This window comes from Aedes aegypti, chromosome 2, assembly GCF_002204515.2.
Source record: "Aedes aegypti strain LVP_AGWG chromosome 2, AaegL5.0 Primary Assembly, whole genome shotgun sequence".
Lineage (NCBI taxonomy): Eukaryota > Metazoa > Arthropoda > Insecta > Diptera > Culicidae > Aedes > Aedes aegypti.
The window spans coordinates 199,316,896-199,326,243 of NC_035108.1; positions in this window are offsets into that span (position 1 = coordinate 199,316,896).

A 9,348-nucleotide genomic window follows, 5' to 3' on the forward strand; every position below is an offset into this window, starting at 1 on the left:
TTCACTGAAACCTGGCTCCGTGATGACATAGATAGTACAGAAATTTCTCCCGACTACACGTTCTTCCGTTGCGACCGCAGTAGAGTAAACAGTCAGCATGCACGTGGTGGTGGCGTGCTGATTGCCGTTAAGCATCATCTTCGTTGTGAAATGTTCCCACTGTCGGATTGCGATCAATTAGAATAGGTTGCGGTTCGGATGAAGTTGGACAATCGCTCACTCTACATTATTACTATCTATATTCCTCCTAACTCGTCCGCCGACTGATATTCTGCCCACGCAAATGCAGTACAGGGCCTCGTAAACAGTGTTTCAGCAGATGATATTGTTCTCTCCGTGGGGGACTTCAACCTCCCAAATTTGCGATGGCAGATGGACGACGAGCTGAACGGCTACATTCCCTCGAATGCTTCATCGGAACAAGAGAAATCTCTCATCGAAACCCTTTTCGCTACAGGCCTGCGACAAGTGAACAATTTCGAGAACATCAACAATCGACTCCTTGATCTTGTTTTCGTAAGTCTGCCAGAGCTACTGGATCTAGTTCAACCTCCCGCCCCACTATTACCCATTGACAACCACCATGCGCCATTCATTTTACTTCTCGACGTGAGTGTTAGTATTCCAGCCACACTCGATGACGATGCTGACAGAGTGGAGTATGACTTCAACGTGTGTGATTTCGATCAGCTGGCTATAGCTTTAGGAAATGTTGACTGGAGTATTCTCGAGCAAACCGGTACGGTCGACGAATTGTCTGCAGCGTTTTACAACAAGCTTCTCGAAATTTGTGACGCTTTGGTCCCGCGCAAACGACGTACGATTAACTCACCTTCCAGCAAACCGTGGTGGACTTCCGAGCTGCGTCGTCTCCGTAATTTACTGAGGAAAGCACGACAACACTTCTTCCTCTCGAAGTCTGAAGGCGACAAAATCGCCCTACGTGAAGTCGAGGCAACATACAAGTCTGTTTTGCAGACTACCTACGACGACTACATATCCGGAGTGCAGGCCAGCGTCAAGCAAGATCCAACGCGCTTCTGGGGCTTTGTAAAGAAACTGAAGTCATCCACCCGCATCCCTTGCAATGTAAGCTATGACGAAACTCTTGCCAGTTCTAACGAAGAAGCCGCTAATCTCTTTGCTGAATTTTTCGAAAGCGTGTTCAGTAAATCGTCTCCTGTACCCCGTCAGGACTGCTTTGCGCATGTTCCTTCGCACAACATTAACTTCCCCATCATGCAGTTCACCGCCGATGAGGTGCTGAATGTCATTTACACTCTGGACTGTAAGAAAGGACCCGGGACGGACGGCATTCCACCACTGCTCCTGAGAAAATGTGCTGCAGAACTTGTCACTCCTGTCACGCTTTTATTTAATCGATCTCTGAGCGAAAGAACATTTCCTTCCGTGTGGAAGACAGCTTTCATCGTTCCAATCCACAAGTCAGGGAACATCAACCGAGTCAGAAACTACCGTGGTATTTCAATACTGTGTTGCTTGAGCAAAATTTTCGAAAAACTGATGCACAATGCCCTCTACACCGTAGCTGCACCGATAATATCCGAGTATCAACACGGATTCATGAGACATCGCTCAACAACAACAAACCTGATGTGCTACGTTACCTCGCTGTCACGGGAGATAGAGTCGGGAAATCAAGTTGACGCAGTGTATGTTGACTTCGCAAAAGCGTTCGATACGGTTCCGCATATTTTAATCATCGATAAACTCAAGCGAATTGGCTACCCGGATTGGCTCACGGAGTGGATTTTTTCGTACCTATCCGCTCGTACTGCGCAAGTAGTGGTCAACTCATCAAGGTCCCGTCAAATCAACGTAACGTCTGGAGTGCCCCAGGGTAGCGTATTGGGTCCACTGTTATTCAATATCTTTGTGAACGACTTGTGTTTGTGCCTTTCATCTTTCAAACTCTCGTTCGCCGATGATCTCAAATTCTACCGTATCATACGTTCATCACTTGACTGTTTTGCGCTGCAAGAGGACATCAACACTTTGCTGATCTGGTGCAGCGACAACGGTATGCGTGTCAATAATGATAAATGCAAAGTTATAACTTTCACTCGCTCCAACAACCCCGTTACCCACCAGTATCACATGGAATTTGCACATCTAGAACGTGTAGCTTCGATCTGCGACCTGGGAGTTACCATCGACGCTAAGTTACAATTTCATGAACACGTTGGAATCACGACTGCTAAAGCTTTTTCAGTCCTGGGACTAATCCGGCGCCACGCTTCAGAATTCACTGATATCTATGCTTTGAAAACACTCTACTGCAGTTTAGTGCGGAGCATTCTTGAATACGCGGCCCCTGTCTGGTCACCGTATTATGTTGCACAGATACTCTCCATTGAACGCGTTCAAAAGAAGTTTGTTCGTTTCGTACTTCGCTCCCTTCCTTGGAATGATCCGGACAATCTTCCTCCGTATCCGGATCGCTGCCAACTGATAAGTTTAGAACCGCTGACTGTCAGGCGTGTAAAAATGCAACGTCTATTTGTATTTGACATTCTTAACGGTGCTATAGACTGTCCTGCGCTTCTCGAGCAAATATCTCTGCAAATCCCTTCTCGACGACTGCGAAACACTCCCATGATTGCGATTCCTTACCATCGCACTAATTATGGTTTCAATAATCCGTTCGACTCTTGTCTTCGTTCCTTCAATGTTGTTTCCGATCAATTTGACTTCGATATGTGCAAAAATGTGTTTAAAACTCGAATAAGTAGAATTGTTTAGATGTTAAGTATGCGTAAATTAGTGCTAAGTGGTTCAGTCTGTACAATTTTAATTCGAAGACGGTGATTATAAATAAATATATGGGAAGAAATGCAAAGAACAAATGAACTAGCGTTTTGTGCGACGAAATTCATCAATCAAACGATTTCATTCATCGTGTGATGCGATTTGTATGAATAAACGGGTTATTGTGTGAATTTTATGCGATTTCTGGTTGTTTGAAAAAGCAAATAACATGACAATTTTCAGTATGCAATCTACGAAATACTCCGTTACCACGCAACGCAACGCCATTCATTCACCAAATTTTTGTGTAACAACGGGTACCAACGTGCCGAAGCCCGTATGACTTTTCGCTCGCCAATAAGTCGTCCGGCGTGACCATTATTCCAATTATAAGCTCTTCACTCCACTTCAAGGGGATGCATATACCCCGTAATCGACGTCAACGCGCAAATCACATGTTAGCTTTACCGGTCGATGGTCTAAAGATTCTCGGCAATCGGTGAGTACCTCAGTTCCATTCTGCTGCCGTTGGACCACGCGGGACATTCGACGAGGGTACGTCGCGAAGAGTAAAGACAGGTCTAACAATTGAGGATAAAAACTAGCTCAAAGCTAGAGTTTGAACTGGTAATAAATTGGAAACAAATCGTGAGTGTGACGTCAGGGGCAAGGTTAACTTGGATTTAAATAAAATAATTACAAATTATATTTCAGGCAATCGATTTGAATTTTTAATAATCTTACTTTAATGTTAGTGAGATCACTTCGCTAGTTTCATTACGTCACGGTTTTATTTATTTATCAAAGACCATTTAATCTGTTGAGATCCTTCAGGTCGATAAACTTATTAACTTATCATTGACATTTTTTTCGTTCTCGTCACGAATGAATATTTATCTAGATTGGTGTTTGGGTTCTTTTAGTGAATGAGCATATCCCTCATTGGTTAAATTTGGATTTGATTTTCGGTTCCGGTATTCTTGCTGACATTTGACACTGGTTCTGGTTAGTTGTTGGAAACGTTCTTATAGACTAGTTTTACTTGCCCTGCCGGATAGTTTCATGTCGGGTATTTGAAGAGCTAACGGTTCTTCTTATTGGAAGGTGGCACCTCAGCTGTTCGCATAGCGTAACAGAACGAAACGTTACAGTAACATTAACCTATTATTCAATGCTAGGGGGAGGACAGCTTTGCTCTGAGCAGGCTATGTGCATCAAGCAACTCTTTGAGTTACTCAAACCTGCTCAGATAGCAACACATTTAGTCAGAGGTCTGATTTGCTTCGATCTTACATCAGGGTTTGACAAATGTAGAATAGGAAAGTTATTACGAAGAAAGCGTTATCATATTTTAGAGAAGTTCGATAGATGGAATATAATAGTGCTAAATAATATTTTTTCCTAATTTAAGGTTAATATGAATTGAATCCACGAATCAGTACCTCAAAATTTGAAGAGCACGAATGCATTGAACCAGACTGCCATTCGTGATTGAACCAGGCTGAAACCTTTATCATAATCACTTGATGGTGGTTACCAATTGATCAATTTTTCGTTAAATTCTCTAGATTTGAGCTGTGGAAGATTTGCGATGAGGCTTTGACTTTTCTTGACCTCTTACCTCAGCCTGATCTTGTTGAACGTGGCCTTCGTAAATATAATTAATAATACTGCATTTTAGGAGTAAACAAAAGCTATGTGATTTAATATTTTATTATAAAAACATTGATTGAAAACTCATCAAAACCGATTTTTTGTCGAAATGTAAAAATAAATTCCCTGCATTCATTCATTCATTTTTTGTTACTACATTGTTATTACAATAAAACCGCGTCAACAATTCCACGCCATTTCACTCGGTTCGCAGCTGCCTCCCTCCATCGTCGGCTGCGGCCTACACTCGCCAGATCTTGCAGCACCTGGGCAGCCCACCGTGCCCGCTGTGCTCCTCGCCTTCTTGTACCTGCCGGATCGGAGGCGAACACGTTCTTCTGCACACCGCCAAAGATCGTCCTAAGCACCCGACGTTCGAAGACTCCGAATGCTTGCAGGTCCTCCTCGAGCGTCGTCCAAGTTTCATGCCCGTAAAGGACCACCGGTCTGATCAGCGTTTTGTACATGGTTCATTTGGTGCGGGACGAATCTTTTTTGACCGCAGGTTCTTCTGGAGCCCATAGACTTCCACTGATGATGCGTCGCCGTATTACACGGCTAACATTATTGTCCGCCGTCAGCAAGGATCCGAGGTAAATGAATTCATCTACCACCTCGAAGCTATCCCCGTCAATCGCAACGCTGGTTCCTAGACGAGTCCTGTCGCGTTCGTTTCCGCCCACCAGTATGTACTTTGTCTTGGACGCATTCACCACCGGTCCGACTCTTGTTGCTTCGCGTTTCAGGCGGGTGTACATTTCTTGAAGGCGGCGAAATCAATCAGTCGAAGGCCGTTCCCGTTCGCCAACCGGTAGGCGCTGAACTTTCCAATCGTCGGTCTGAACTCCTCCTCCTGGCTAACCTGAGCTCCTATGATGATCTTAATGTCGTGGCTTGGGCAACGATTGTACTCACGTTCAATCTGCGCGTAAAATGCAGCTTTATCATCATCAGTGCTTCTGGAGTGAGGGCTGTGCACGTTGATTATGCTAATGTAGAAGAATCGGCCCTTGATCCTCAACCTGCACATTCTTTCATTGATCGGCCACCACCCGATCACGCGCTTTTGCATGTCGCCCATCATGATGAAAGCGGTTCCCAGCTCGTGTTTGTTGCCGCAGCTCTGGCAGATGGTATGATTACCTCTTGAACCCTTCCAACAAACCTCTTGCATTGCTACGATGTCGAACTTGCGGCCCTTCAATGCATCGGAGAGTATGCGGTGCATCCGATGAAGTTGAGAGATTCACAGTTCCACGTTCCGAGTTTCTAATCTTTAGTCCTTTTTCGTCGCATTTATCTATGCCGATTGTACTGGTCCATATTATTCAGTTAAGGTCCCTGTGCTTGTTATTTTTTACGGTTGGCTTGCCGGGCCTGACACCAACCTCCTAAATTTCCGGAGGACCATTCCCCTTAAATGTTCGGAGGGCCATAGTGCGCAATTTAGCTTAGAGCCCTTCCCTGGCACTCGGAACAGAAGCTGTTGTGAGCCGCTCCTAACATGGAGTACATATGCTCCAGGTTTGCAGAAGCCAAAGCAAACCCCCCTTCCCTGTCAGCATACGACCAAAGCTCCCTTCGGGGTTGGTTACCCGATCTTTCCCAAGGTTACTCGTACCCCGGCCAGTACCACGAGGAGGTAGTTGTTGGGCAAGAGGCTACCCAGGTAACCATAAGCCGTATATCGGGCCCAATCCCCAATATACGGCTTATATAGTGCTATTTAACGGCTTATTGGCATTATATTAGCCGTAAATCAACATTTTGGCCCAATATACGGCTTATTGGTTACCTGGGTAAGGACCACACAAAGGTACGCGAAGTCAACGGCATCCTTAACTTCCCTAATGACGTCAACTTTTCTCTAGCACCCCTATTTATAGATATGCTTGAAATCAACGTTCTCTTTTTAAACAGTTAAACTATTTGGACAGGTATGTGGGATTCAGTAAGTAAACGACATGATCCTTCTATGCCTCGTCTTTCGATTGAGGTGCTAATCAAGGAATTTTGTTAAGCCAGCAAAAAGTTAAAAGAGTTTAAAATATTTCATGCCAACGTAACGCTCTTAATTTTGGAATTCCTATTTCACTTCTGTATAGAGAATTATTATTTAATATCAAACTGAGCGGCATATTCAAATGCAAACGTGTTTCCGGTGGTTAAACAAACAAGAACCGTTTTCAGGCCCACCAAAATGAGTCCAAACAGAGTTATCTTCTGAAAACTTCATCCGATCTCTATAACAACACAAAACTAGTACACTAACAAATTCATACACATGGCAAATAATCTTTCACTACACTCATACTCAAACTTCACTGTCATTCAATCATCATAATCAAATCAAATCCTTTTTAAAGTATTTTACTTTGAAATCCGAAACTCTGAAAAAGCTTCCAAACCAAAATGCAGATCTCCCTTAAAACCATAAAGTTACTGAATACTCTCAATCGCAGCATCTATCATCTATCATCAAACATCATATCACATGCAAAAAGCTACCGCACTGTTGTAAAAGACTGACCCAGAATTTATCGAAGTTGGGTCCGTAGTAGTCCTACGTCAACCCCGCGGTAGTGTAACAGACATTACCCACCCTTATTTTTTCTACGCACTCATCACTTCCACTCCAGTGATTTTGCTCTAACACGAAAAACTTGAAGAAAGTGTTTAATTCCATAATTCCATATTCCTTGAAGATCAGAGCAAGATCTTTAGTAGTTTCATTGATACAGTACGTCAGAGTTAGAGTTAAAAAAAAATAATTCAGTGCAAACACAAGGTATCCGTTGAATGAAATATACTACATATTCATAATATTTCATACAAATATTTGTACACTGTTTGGAAGCTTATTCAATGATGAATGAAATCAAAAATCGTACTTTAGTTCGATTTAACTTACCCAACTTACCACTTCGTTTAACTACCCATAGTGCCCCTATGTTACGCCCTTTCCTATACCTAATACATGCACTGTCACACTTACGTAGACTTCCCCTCCCCCAATGATGAACGTCATTTTTTAATGTGCCCTTTAGAATATTTCTCGATTTTTCGAGAATTTTCGTGATTTTACCTGATTTGCAGAAAACATCATTCACAGTTATGGTTATGTCCTCAATATTATGTGCATCTTGCAATCAACCATGCGCCCTCATCGAACTGCTATATTTCTGCTTACATATTGATTTTGTGATTCTTATCGATCTCATATTCATTACTATGAACATGTAACATCAACTCATTATTTAATGTAAAATATGTCAACATTTTAATTTCTTTTTGTATTGTATTCATTTCATTTTCGTTGTATATAGTCCTACAGGGTTACCCAATAATCGGACGACAATGCAAGAATTTGTATGTAGATTGAACAACATTTAACACACTATAAAACCTAATTTTGGATCATTCTTTTGAATTGCGTAAGATTCTCAAAGATGTCCCAAGAGACGAACCAGCCAAGGGCTGAAAGTCTCGTTAATAAAGAAAATTCATACATTCATTCAAAGATGTCCACGTCGTTGTAGCCCTCGTTGTAGGTCCGGCATAAACGAGATAAAGGCGTAGATTTACCCAAGTTTGTTCTTGACCTGGGAACGTAGAATAGATCCACGTGGCGAAGACCGTTTGTTGGAAAGCGATATTGGAGATCGTTGGTAAGGCTGCAGTGGATAGAACCATGCACTAGTCGGTGAAGCGTAGACATGTCAAGAACGCGCCGTCGGTCATATAATGATGTCATCTGCAGACGGCTAATCCTAGTCTGATAAGGCTCGTATGGAAAATGAAATTTTATGTATATAAAACGAGTGAACGTATGCTGCACTGCTTCAATACGTTCTACATACTGCAAATAGCATGGGTTCCATGATGGTGAACAGTATTCTAGAATTGGGCGTACGATACGGTTAAAACGTGATATCATAGGATCAAGTTGGTTGAAGCTTCTGCATATCCTCATCACGAACCCAGACAACCTTGCCGCTTTTCGTACAATCATATCAACGTGTGGACTAAAGCTCAAGCGTCTGTCAACTGGCCTAGATGACACACCATTCAGTTTAACTTGATACGCCCGATTTGAAAGGATGTGGCACTGTAGCAGATTTTTGAGAATCCTTTCCATGATTTGACCGAACCCGTTCTGCACCACCACACCACGATAGTTTTCACGATTCATTGCATTTCCATCCTTAAAGATCGGTGTCATATTCCCCAGCTTCCAACGCTCGGGATATCGCTGCAAAATTAGTACTCTGTTGAATATAAAAGCCAGTGGTGTTGAGAGTGAGCGAGCATTAGAGATTCCATCGGGTCCCATCCTTGTCCTCTTTGAGTGAACTCAACACACGATATACATCTACATCAGTTACCGTTCCAAATGAGAAAGTGTCTGAACATGAAAAATCGAATTGCAAGAATGGCGAATGTTGACTGGTTGATGCGAAAGTGGTACTGAAGAAATCCGCAAAGCCTTCTACGATCTCGTCTGTGCCAGTCTAGTGTCTGCTACCATAAAATGCCTCGTTGGGTGCAGAGTTTGATTTCCTTAATGACCTAGCGTACGCCCAAAATGGTTTGACTTCTCTTTTTGATTTGCGCTGTAGATCGTCTAGATATGAACGCTCACATGTCTGCAATAACTGTTTCGCTTGTCTACGAAGATCACTGTATGATCGGTATCCACCAATCATGGTTTCAAGAAATTGAATTATGTCTGTAAATATTGTACATAAAACTAACCCTAATATTAAGATATTTGAATTGAAATCAGACTAACCCGCAATGAACTTGAACCAGCCTAATTAAATGTTATACGCTCGCGAGAGCAAGGTTGAAATACTCAGCACTGGTCAAACTGCTGCTGACCAGCTATCGTTTATCGAAAGCAGTTTAGTTAGAAATACACTTCGG